Raw genomic sequence first — 12,753 nt, 5'->3', positions numbered from 1 at the left:
TTTCACCCCCACCCCGCCAAAAAAAGGGAGATAACATGGTAAAAGAACTAGAAAAAAGAAAAAAAGAAAAACTCTGAAACCTCCAAGAAGGAAAATCTTGTAAATAGAAAATGATCAAAGAAACATTCTCCAGCCAAATACTTAAATTCAGAGACATAAAGGAAAGACACAGCAGTCCACGTAGGACCCTCAAACTCCAGTCTCAAGGTTCCACACAAAGAAAAGGACTGCATAGACATCATCATGACCACCAGGTGTTTGCTGCATGTTTGCCTTGTACTGCTCTTCTCTACTGAACTCGCATGTCAGCTCTGTATCATGCTTCACTTCCAGCAGAACAAAATGAACAAAAATAAGATTGGAGCTTCTGGAGAAAATGAGTGGAAGTTTCCCCTCACAACGCATAAATGAAAGGGCAGCTTTCAAGCCCACCCAGGATGTTGCCCAACTTCCAGTGTCCCAGAAGGAGAATGCCAAGGTGGCAACCCAAAAGATCCTTTAAGAGATCTTCAACATCTTTAGCAAAAACCTCACCCAAAGTGCCTGGGATGGGACTTCCATAGTCAGGTCCAAAGTGCACTTTACCACAAGTTCAGTGGCTGGAGGCATGTTTGAGAGCACAAATGGAGAAGGAATTAACCAACCCGGAAAGTGAGGACCTCCAGCTCACCAGTGGGAGAGTGAAATGATACTTTCAGGGGATAGATGCTTTTCTTTCAGAAAAGCAATACAGCCTGTGTGCCGGGGAGATCATTTGCATGGAAATACCCAGACGTTTTGTACTGATTGACAGCTCACTAGAAGGCTTAGTAACTAAGGTACAGTACAAATCTTTTCCTTGGAGTAAATGAATTAATATTAGTGTCAATTATACAGCTGAACAGAGATAGCGGATATTTTATAACACTGTTTATACAAGGCCTGATCCTTCTTCTACAGGGTCAATGGCCAAATAGTAATTGATTTCCATAGCAGGAGCTTCAGGCTCTTCCCGTCCTCTGCTGGAAATGGATTTGCAAATTACATGGATTTATTTTTCTGTGTTTCTTCTGTTATTTAGGTTTGCGATTCTTCAGAATCTCCTACATAATTGGCGGTCCATGCAACAAAGTACACATATTTGGAATCCTTAGCCACCTCACCAGTACTTTGATCATCAAATAATGATAGTTTCCCTCCACCTGCAAAGTACTCTGACTTCCACATATGTAGTGTGTTTCTATTATGATCATGGTTGCTATTTATTAATCTGTTCTCATCATATTCCACAGCTTGACAAGTTTCCTAGAGACATTTATAAAATATATGAACTGAGCATAAGACTTGTGAGATTATGAAGCATGGAAAGATATTTTCATTTAATGTATTGACATTAATACAATGGAAAATGTATTTTTCCCTTTGTGTTTCAACCAAATCTCATTTCATTCCATCTGAGGATGCAGTGACGGAAGTTAAAACAGTTGGATGAAATTGTACCGTGCGGTGGATTCCCTCCTCTCTACTGATCTTTCCCAAAATGTCTTCTAAGACTCCATAATACTTGACCTTGTATTATGCAATACACTCACTCCATAATGAAATTCCAACATATTACAATTTATGTGATAATACTCTGATTTACTCAAAATTTAAATTGCAAAATGAAGGATATTGATGCAAAAAAGTTACAAGAAAATTAAGGGTTAGACCTTAAACATTGTTGACATTATGTGTTTGCTCTGTATTTCTGTGGTTCAACTCCTCTCTGATCAAATCTCATCTCTGAACCGTAACATGCAGTTTAACCACAGTATAACAATTGTAAACTGGAAAAACTTTCAAAGAAAAAAAAGATGTGCATAATTTCCCTTTAATGTCAGAATGGAGAGAGACATTTCAGGTGGCCCCAAGGGGCTTTCAAGCCTCGAGTGACTCTGAAGAGGAATGGCAAGGTGGCAATCCAGGAAATTTTTCAACATATTTCCTGCCACTTTTGCAAAAAATCTCTCAGAAGCTACCTGAGGTGAGAGTTCCATTCAGAGATTCCAACAGACTCATCAGCAAGTTGGGCATCTGGAGACATGTGTGGTTGCAGTGATGGAAAATGGGACTCTCTGACCAGGAAGAAAGCACCTACAGTTTCCCAGGATGAATGTGAAGAGATAATTATTTCATAAAAGACAAGCCGTTCAGCCTCAGTGCTAGCAGGAGAATCCATATGGAATGATGGGGTTTTCAAATATAGGACATACTCACAAAGAAGTTTAGAAATTTAAATACCAACATTTTTAGAAGTACTAATTGAAATCAAGTAATATTTTACACATGATTTAAAATGAGATGCAGTGGAATTTTAAAAGCTGTTACTATTTATTCTCTGTACCGTCAAAATATTTTCAGATCATTTTACAGTATTTGTAACAGGATATTTATGTCAGTCTATTATTTATTCTTCCTATTTATGTATTTACCATAGATATTTGTTACTTATAAATAAATATTTATTTTATTTAAAATGGCAACCTATAATAGTAATGATTTGAATTAAATACCTATTGAACCAAAAAGAAAAAAGGAGAATAAAAAAAGCCCTGGCATTGTTCAGCCTTAAAAACCCAATTCAAAGAGTACTTATGCAGGTGACTAATTCAAAGTACGTGGACCATCCCACTGATGTTAGTGCTTCCAGTTAGGAACATGCTTAAATACATTGACGAATCAGTGTCCCCATTCACGGTAATTCCATATTAAAAATAATTGTTACTGAATGATAATTAGCCTTTCCATTCAAACAGACCACACACACACCCCACACCTGAAGTCTGCCACCTTTTCCTATTCTGCTTTTTACCAGGTTACTTTTCCCCCAAAAAGCTTGTCAGTTTGGACGTTTGGTGTAGTAGACGGTTGTGTTGGAAGACGCTAGATTGGTCCCCTTTCCCCCACTAAACAAGATTGCATGCACCCCTTAATACACATCAATTTTTAGTTTGTAATTAGCCTGCCCATACCTCATCAAACAGGTTTATGTGCATTCACATAACCTCTCCCCCCACCAAAATCAAATCTGGTTTGTATATATCCAGCGCCTACCCACAATATATTTACTAGCACTTCCCCCAGTATTAAGTCTGTGCTCACATGCACTGGTCAGGTTTGTGGCCCCACCACCTGATCCCATTACCTCTGTGTGTGCCCAGGCTAAATTCATTCTTGGGCGAACACCACAAACAGAATTACATGTGCATAATGAGAGCAGGAACAGACCATTTTGTACTAGGATTATCAAAGTTTCTTTTTGTCACCTCTAAAATGCAGCTCCCCATTTGGTGGCATACATCAGTCAGCTACTACCCAGGAAAAATACGGAATTCTTCTGAAAATGTCTAACCCCAAACCCATTCAGCTCTGGGGGGAAACTATTCCCCTTCATTCCATCACACCTTTAATAAAAAAGGGCCATGCTGAACGGAGTGTTCTGTTGAGCTCTTTGACACTATCACCCAAATCATAACAAGCAGCCATGCCTGTGGGGAATCCCAGCTCGCATTTCAAAAGAGGAAATATTTGTGAATATCTCCCTCTGAGGTTCTCCCACATCCTTTCAATCATGGGCAGGAGGGGCGGGTTCATCTCTCAACTTCCTCATGGAAGTGGCTGTCATTCCATCTCCAGACTCAGCAGATTCTATGGTCTCTCCACTGATCAAAAACGTCTCTCCAGACACAGAGAACTGCATCATCTGTCTCAGCTGTGGTCCCACTAGATTCCCTGTCCCCGTCCTTTCAGTGCCAAATAGTATTTACAGAACTACTATCCACCCACACAAAACTTGATCTGAACCACTAGCAGGGGTATTACTATAATTTTGAATGTTGGATATCGGTAATTTTTAGGCATTGTTCATGTTAATTCTGAAAGTTTATACACTCTGTACACCAAACTGGTTCTTGGTGGCAAGGAGCACACAAGCCTGATTTGGAGGGTGTGGAGGGGTGGCACCAGTCAGTCAGAAAACTGAGCGATAGAATTGCTGACTTGAGTGTACACATGCCTGATTCATATGGCTTGATTTGTTTGTGTGCGGGGAGGTCTGTCTGTAAGACTTGAAAATACTAGTTGACATTCTGAAGTTGTTATGACATTTCCTAATCATAGGACACCAGTTTTGATGTGTATCCACCCTGTTGGACAGGACCTACAGCAGGAACTCACTAGGCTGAGGACACTGGGAAACAATTTTAAAACGATGTTCTAATGACAACATAATTATCCTAAGTAGGGAAGCAGTTTGGCCAAGTTGGTGTTTAGGAGAATGGGGGATAGGAGAGGAAAGTTACTGAAGGTCGACAAAGAGTCAGATGACAAAAACAAAAGGTTCTAAAAGAAATCAACAGGGGAAGACCCACAGGACATTTGGACAACAGGAAGGAAGGGGATGAACTGGCCAAGGTCAGGTCATCTGAGCTGGGAGAGAAGGCTCTGTTTTTGTGCATATAAGTGCTGCATTGCAACAGAAGGATGCTGGATGACCCAAAGTAACCCTGATTGGGGCCCACAGAATGGCCTGGTGTGTTGAGGGAACAGAGGCAGTGAATTTGTTTCAATCTGTGTGACTCACTCGCGGCCATCGGTGGGGGGCCGGCCCCGCTCTGGCCTCGAGGCCATCGGTAATTTATTTACTGGCTTTGAAATCTTGAGAGTGACAAACGCACAAGCAATCCTGAACCATGCAGGTCATGACCTCCTACAGGTAGTGAGCTGGTGAAAAAAAGAGTATTTAAGAAAGCATATAATTACAGGAAAATTTAAATTACAGTTTTTGGAGAGAGTAGCTAGACCAGGGCTAATGAAACTGAGTCGTTTAGACATACATGCATACCTGGTTGGATGGGCTCTACACTATGCTGTTTAAGACACTCTAGCAAGACTTTCCAGACTTTCCTCCAAAAGAGGAAGAGTTGTGATCTTAGATTGAAATAATCCTGGGAAACGTAGTTCAGCAAGCAACTACAATCATTTTAATTAGCTGAATTGCAGCATCTAGTCTGTTCTATTATCCTGAGCTACAATGTCTCGGAACTACTCCGCCGTAAAAGATCCCACATTCCTTCTGCTTTTGAAGAAGAACATAATTAGAGCACTGACAAACATTTAGCATCTGATTTTCAAAAGGCTAGAACGGAGACTAAGCAGGTATGGGTCACTTTTGAAAGTCTGTCCACTTCACTAAAGCACCCAGATGGGAACTGAGCTCTTGAAAATGTGGCAACAAGGGATCAATTCTGCTACAGCACACACTTTTAGTATCTTATTAGTGAAGTTCCCCACTGAAATCAGGGGACGACTCATGGAATAAAAGTACTGCTCAGTGAAAGTAAAGGAGAGAGGAAGCCAGCCCTTAATGCACGGAATGTGCCTTTTCTAGTTTGGAGTTTATTTATTGTTCCAAGGCAGCACAATCTATGTAGAATTAAGAAACAAAAACAAAAAATAAAAATAAACCCACCAACCAAATTTGGGCTAGGCCAGGAGCTAAGTAAATTCTATTCTTAGCATCACAATTATTTATATGACTTACCAGCAATACCTATCCCATCCCAAAAAAAGGAAGTTTCAAGTAGGCAATCTTTGATTTCATTTTGTATGAAATTTCTTCCAAAGGACTTATGGAATATGGAAGTAAAGATTTCAAAAGTAAGTGCAACTTGGAGTGATTCCCCCCACCCCCTTAACCTTGTATCCAATATGGACAAAGTAAATCACTTCATGTTAATTTGCTGCTAAAAGAATCCCTTCTGCAGATAGGGGCCTGGCAGCACATGTACTCACGCAATATAAAAGTGGCCAAGGACAGTCAGCCATTTACTGTTTGCCAAAGGTGCTATCATCAGCAAGCCTGCCTTTGAAGGAAGTAGAGCTGGATGTAGACTAGGGTGGAGATACAGTGCTTGCCATGAGGTGTAGGAAAAGAGAGTGGACAAGGAAAGCTACAAAAATATAGTTGTTTCAGACATGCTGCAGTTAAAGCAATGCAAGAAAAAGCATTGTAACAGGGTTTACTCACTGCTATGCACTTCCTCAGGGCCAGGCCTGGCATCACAGTGTCCTTGTGGGGTAGCAGCCCTTGCCACCAGTCACTCTGGGGCTGTGGTGGTTTCTTTCAGATAACTCATCCCTCCAGCCAGGGCACAGTCTTTAGCCCATTCCTTCCAGGGTCAGCTATCCAAACTAAAGTTCAAAACTATCTGAACAGAAATAAAAAGCATCCACTCTCTCCACAGCTCTTCTTCAGCAAGGTCACATTCAACCTGCAGCTCCCTCGCTGGGCTCAGCTACCCTTGTACACCACTTCCTTGGGGCTGGTAGGGGAATCCAGTCCCAACCTCAATTCTGGGTTACAGCCCAGGGCCCTGTACTGCACAGCTACGTCAAATCCTCTACCCATATTGCAGTTTTCCCTGCACCATTTCCTTCCTCACCTCTTTACTTCCCTTCTAGGTCTCCCAATCTGTTCTCCAGTTATTCAGGGTACCCCCCTGCTCACTCAAGGACCTGCTGGCCCATTTTGACTCCCTGCATTCTCTTTCCTCCAGCCCTTCCTCAGCTGGGCCCACTCAGCAGTTAAACCTGGAATCACCCAATTTCTCTCAGGTGGGGCCCATTCCGTAATCAGGGCTGGCTTAGTTAGGGACTCTCTATTATTATCTCAGAGCTCTGGATGATCTCTGAGTGTTGATCTCTCTCTCTCACTCTCTGTATATATATGAATTTTATTATCAGGCTCTGGCTCTGACCCTCTTGCACCAATCACTGTAACTGACTTCTACTCTGGGTTATCTGGATTCTTCTAATGATATTGGGCCAGCCAATGGTGCCATGCTGCATTCCATGAGCTGAGGATCTGGCCCATCGTTCTCATGTTGGGCCAGATTCTGCCACCCTTAAGTTGACTAGTCCCATACCCCACAAGCAAGGCCCATTGAAATCAGTGTTAGTAGAGGGAGGTATTACTCAGTGTGAGTAGGGGTGGCAGAGTTTTGCCTATTATGTCTAGCTATTCTTTCCACATGTAGCAATGTAAATTAGAAGCTATTTTCTAAATACTACACTTTTAAAAGTAGATTTTCTCCCTGCCTAGTGCAGCTGCCATCTTGTCCTTAAGATGCAGCATGTTACAGTCACTGTGTTTTCTGTCATGGAAAATTTCTATTGTTCAGTCTTTGGGCCCAATTCTGAGAAGTGCTGTGGGCCCACTACTTCAGGTGGAGTTCAGAGTGCCCAGTACCTTGCAGGAAGAGGTTAGTGCCTCTTAGGGTTTAGCCCTTTCTTTGATGTTTTTCTGTGACCTGAAATGAAAACAAATCTAGACTGAAGAGTATGTTTTACTCTGTGAGTAAGAGCATGAAAAACATCGTTCCTGTGACTTGGAGGCACCTTTGCCATAGCTTGTGGAGGTTCTTCACCTTGTATAATATTTTGTGTTTAGGTAACAACTATAGCACCTCTGTCTTATCTATTTATGTCCTTCTGCTTATAGAATCATAGAATCATAGAATATCAGGATTGGAAGGGACCTCAGGAGGTCATCTAGTCCAACCCCCTGCTCAAAAGCAGGACCAATCCCCAATTAAATCATCCCAGCCAGGGCTTTGTCAAGCCTGACCTTAAAAACTTCTAAGGAAGGAGATTCTACCACCTCCCTAGGTAACGCATTCCAGTGTTTCGCCACCCTCCTAGTGAAAAAGTTTTTCCTAATATCCAACCTAAACCTCCCCCACTGCCACTTGAGACCATTACTCCTTGTCCTGTTCTCTTCTACCACTGAGAATAGTCTAGAACCATCCTCTCTGGAACCATCTTTCAGGTAGTTGAAAGCAGCTATCAAATCCCCCCTCATTCTTCTCTTCTGCAGACTAAAAAATCCCAGTTCCCTCAGCCTCTCCTCATAAGTCATGTGTTCCAGACCCCTAATCATTTTTGTTGCCCTTCGCTGGACTCTTTCCAATTTATCCACATCCTTCTTGTAGTGTGGGGCCCAAAACTGGACACAGTACTCCAGATGAGGCCTCACCAATGTCGAATAGAGGGGGACGATCACGTCCCTCGATCTGCTCGCTATGCCCCTACTTATACATCCCAAAATGCCATTGGCCTTCTTGGCAACAAGGGCACACTGCTGACTCATATCCAGCTTCTCGTCCACTATCACCCTTAGGTCCTTTTCTGCAGAACTGCTGCCTAGCCATTCGGTCCCTAGTCTGTAGCTGTGCATTGGGTTCTTCCGTCCTAAGTGCAGGACCCTGCACTTATCCTTATTGAACCTCATCAGATTTCTTTTGGCCCAATCCTCCAATTTGTCTAGGTCCCTCTGTATCCTATCCCTGCCCCCCAGCGTATCTACCACTCCACCCAGTTTAGTATCATCCGCAAATTTGCTGAGAGTGCAATCCACACCATCCTCCAGATCATTTATGAAGATATTGAACAAAACCGGCCCCAGGACCGACCCCTGGGGCACTCCACTTGACACCGGCTGCCAACTAGATATGGAGCCATTGATCACTACCCGTTGAGCCCGACAATCTAGCCAACTTTCTACCCACCTTATAGTGCATTCATCCAGCCCGTACTTCTTTAACTTGCTGACAAGAATACTCTGGGAGACCGTGTCAAAAGCTTTGCTAAAGTCAAGAAACAATACATCCACTGCTTTCCCTTCATCCACAGAACCAGTAATCTCATCACAGAAGGCGATTAGATTAGTCAGGCATGACCTTCCCTTCGTGAATCCATGCTGACTGTTCCTGATCACTTTCCTCTCATGTAAGTGCTTCAGGATTGATTCTTTGAGGACCTGCTCCATGATTTTTCCGGGGACTGAGGTGAGGCTGACTGGCCTGTAGTTCCCAGGATCCTCCTTCTTCCCTTTTTTAAAGATTGGCACTACATTAGCCTTTTTCCAGTCATCCGGGACTTCCCCCGTTCGCCACGAGTTTTCAAAGATAATGGCCAATGGCTCTGCAATCACAGCCGCCAATTCCTTTAGGACTCTCGGATGCAACTCGTCCGGCCCCATGGACTTGTGCACGTCCAGCTTTTCTAAATAGTCCCTAACCACCTCTTTCTCCACAGATGACTGGCCATCTATTCCCCATGTTGTGATGCCCAGCGCAGCAGTCTGGGAGCTGACCTTGTTTGTGAAGACAGAGGCAAAAAAAGCATTGAGTACATTAGCTTTTTCCATATCCTCTGTCACTAGGTTGCCTCCCTCATTCAGTAAGGGGCCCACACTTTCCTTGGCTTTCTTCTTGTTGCTAACATACCTGAAGAAACCCTTCTTGTTACTCTTAACATCTCTCGCTAGCTGCAGCTGCAGGTGCAATTTGGCCCTTATACGTCAGTCTGTGTTGTGATCCTGTGTGTCGTATCAGTGCACTTACATTTTCTTATACATTATACAAAGAAGTATCTGACAGATGTTCAAGGAGCAGATGTATACCACACAGAGTTATACATAGGGAGAATTGATGCATTCTGACTTGTATATTTAGTATATGTTTTTGAAAGTCACAACATTTCAACATAGAAGATCGTTTAACATTTTATTATTTTGCAAATGTCAGTTGCATACATACTGCAACTATATTTGCATTTGACCATCACCCGTATGAATACACAGTCAGGTAATTGAAAACAATCACCCCCACTAGATATGAAATTGTTCTTTTGTGAAAGGAGTTGTGCTGAAGGGTTGCACATTGTCAGAAGTTCAGACGAATACAGCCCAAGATGAGCTTGTCTTTTAGCCAAAAAGCTCCCCAATGTTGGAAAGCCACTCAAGGGAAATCAGGATGAAAGGGGTTTATTTGATGGCCCTTACTAGTTATCTAGCACGGTTTTGGTCTAACAGGGAGATGAAGCTGTCAAGAAAAGGAACAGTACAGGCAACCTTGACACAGACCAAGAGAAAGGAAAAGGAAGAGAAATGATGTGGTAAATATGCCATGAATTTTGTTGTGGTGTCATAATTGTTAGATGAACAGTAGGAGTAAGGGAAATATAGAAGATAATTATTTAGACCTGGTTGGAAGATCTGTTATTTTCTAAAAGCTATTTATGGATGGGACAGCCCAACAGCATTTGGCATTTTATAAAACCTCTAGCTTTGTGAAACAGTTTTTATGATGGTGGTAGGGCAATAAATATAACAGTGTCTAGTAGAATGGAGAAAACATCCTGTCCAAAACAAAAATGGTGGAACAGTAAACTGGGTGCCTTGTATAAATATACAGGGATGAACATGAAGAAAAAAAGACACTAAAAATTGTGATCTCCATCTGCTTTTTCTATCCTTTGCTTTTCCCAGGTTAGTCATTACTGACTGGGAGTTGAGATAAAGTGTCTGAAGATAGTTTGTAAAAGTGAAGAGTTAAAATGGCCTTCTTGAAGAGAGATTACATCAAGTTGCTTCTATGCTTTGGCTGGGCCAATATTTTTCTTGCCCATTCTGTCAAAGTAAAGTATCTACACTTTATATGCTAACCTCCAGTGTTTTCATTAGAGCAATTTTCCCCCTCAGCAGGTCATCCAAGTTCGGGAAATATAGAAAAAACCATGATGCTACTTGTTTGTATTATAGTGTAATACACCACTATTTTCAATTCTGTGTGGCACTTTATCAAATGCAATAAAGTATGGGATCATATCTGGGTTAGCCTCACTCCATATCCATTTTGCAATTTTGACATCAAACCAATTTACCTTGGTGCTTCAGAATAGCTAGCGTGCACTCTGCTTGATCTTTGCTTTAGAGTTAGGCAAGGAAAAGTGGTCAGACAAAAGGATAAAATAAGATGGCAGGGATATGGAATTGACAATTTTGCCATTAGTCAAACAAGCATCATTTTGTTCATGGCCATGCACATACATTGTGCTTCTGTGCAGAAGATGACGACTATGTATTAGCAACTTGGAATGCATTAGCTGGTGCATAGCTTTGCCCCCTTGTTGTTGAACCACATTTCCTTGGGCAATGTAGTAGTGTGGGGTACCTGGACTGCACCTTTTAACATTATCTTGAGCACTAGATTGATACCATGTACTTGGGGAAAGAATCACTACACCTTATTCTGGCCATGTATCTGACTAGTCCTGAGAACTCCCAAGTTATTGCTTTTTGTTAGGTGGAGCACTTGGTTTCCATTACTATGTCTTTAAACTACCCTAATTATCCAAGGATCCAAGATTGTTCATTCTAATCCAATGTGTTCACATAAATTCAAAAAATTTGGTTGAAGGTTGTAAATAAGGATTAAGAACAAATCAATACTCAGGCTTTTTTTTTTTCTTAAGCTTGAGGACATGCTATACATTGTACATCTTAAGTTCGTCAACTGCTGCTTATCTACCACGTCACCACTGCTTATGACATTAGAAACAACTCGCTATGGAAGTTATGAGGTCACAGAAAAGGGAAGATTATGGTATGCAAATATCCTTAGCAAGAAAATGAGGCAAGAAATACAGAACATATGGGGCAAAATGGTGCCACCTCTCAACAAAGCTCAAAAATCTGGCTTTCAGTGGAATATTTTGCCTGCTGGGTTGGCATGGAATAGCTGCACTGGTGCTCTTGTGGTAGAGACAAATGGGGTTCCTATACACCACATACATTGGTTGTCACCTACTGCAGCACAGACCTGTCTAGTGGCTACACCCGCAGCCCTCCATACTGCTGCAAAGAAAGGCATGACAGAGTCCAAGGGGCATAGAGACTTCCCAGCACACACCCTGCTCTCAGCACAGTACAGCTATTCTGCTTGTATTCTGGTTTTGTATATAAACAAAGGGGAGGACAGCACGTGTGACTTAATATAGTGGCTGATTAGTTTCTAAAATGTTTGGGAGGTTTTCTACTCCAGGAGGTGCCAGCTTTCATTCTTTTACACAGCAAAACTGAGCAAAATTGAAGGACATGTCCTCTGACCTTATGAGGTCTTGACCAAGAAAAGCAAGTATGTCTTAGACCACTTCACCTGTTTACATTGTAGAGACAGTCTCCCTTTGTACAGCTTCTAGCAGATCTAGAGTGTTGTATACCCTGAGACGCAGGACTGAAGGAGATAGGCCTGGGACATACTTCTGTAACCACAACACAGTTTCAGTGTGTATATTTTCCTCACATCATGTGCCTGAACCGCTTAAAGCATTTTGCTCAATTTTACATAAGGTGGTTACATCTTGACCAAAAGTGTGTGTGTGGGGGGGGTTACGTATTCAGAAGGGAGGGATAGTTCAGTGGTTTGAGCATTGGCTTGCTAAACCCAGGGTTGTCAGTTCAATCCTTGAGGGGGGCCATTTAGGGATCTGGGGCAAAAATAAGGGACACTATGTGGTCCTGCTGTGAAGGCAGGGGACTGGACTCAATGACCTTTCAAGGTCCCTTCCAGTGCTATGAGATAGGTATATCTCCTTGTTTTTTTTTTTTAAAAGGAAATATGATCTTATAGTCACAATATAGCATATACAATATAAAGTGATGATTCTTGGCCAATGCAATGTTATAACAAATACACACATGTGGCACTCAGTTACGGCTCTAAGAGTGGGAGGGGGAGCTGCACTGCCTGAGTGGTGGAGGCTAAAGGCATTCCTAGTCTTGGGAGCATACTCTCCCAGTGTCCCTCAAGTGGCAATTGCTGCATCTACAGACCAACAATAATATATGCTCTCTTTGGTGTGGGCCTACATACACCCCACCCCACCACC

The 12,753-nt window shown here is 42.2% G+C and overlaps 1 pseudogene; it reads left to right on the top strand.

Moving 5' to 3' along the window:
- Positions 1-243: 243 nt before the first annotated feature.
- Positions 244-1,696, top strand: LOC144265389 (interferon beta-like; annotated as a pseudogene).
- Positions 1,697-12,753: the final 11,057 nt, after the last annotated feature.

The sequence above is a fragment of the Eretmochelys imbricata genome, chromosome 5 (genome assembly GCF_965152235.1).
Source record: "Eretmochelys imbricata isolate rEreImb1 chromosome 5, rEreImb1.hap1, whole genome shotgun sequence".
In the NCBI taxonomy this organism is placed as follows: Eukaryota; Metazoa; Chordata; order Testudines; family Cheloniidae; genus Eretmochelys; species Eretmochelys imbricata.
The sequence above is the reverse complement of the archived record's forward strand: the minus strand, read 5'-3'. Positions and strand labels throughout refer to the sequence as shown.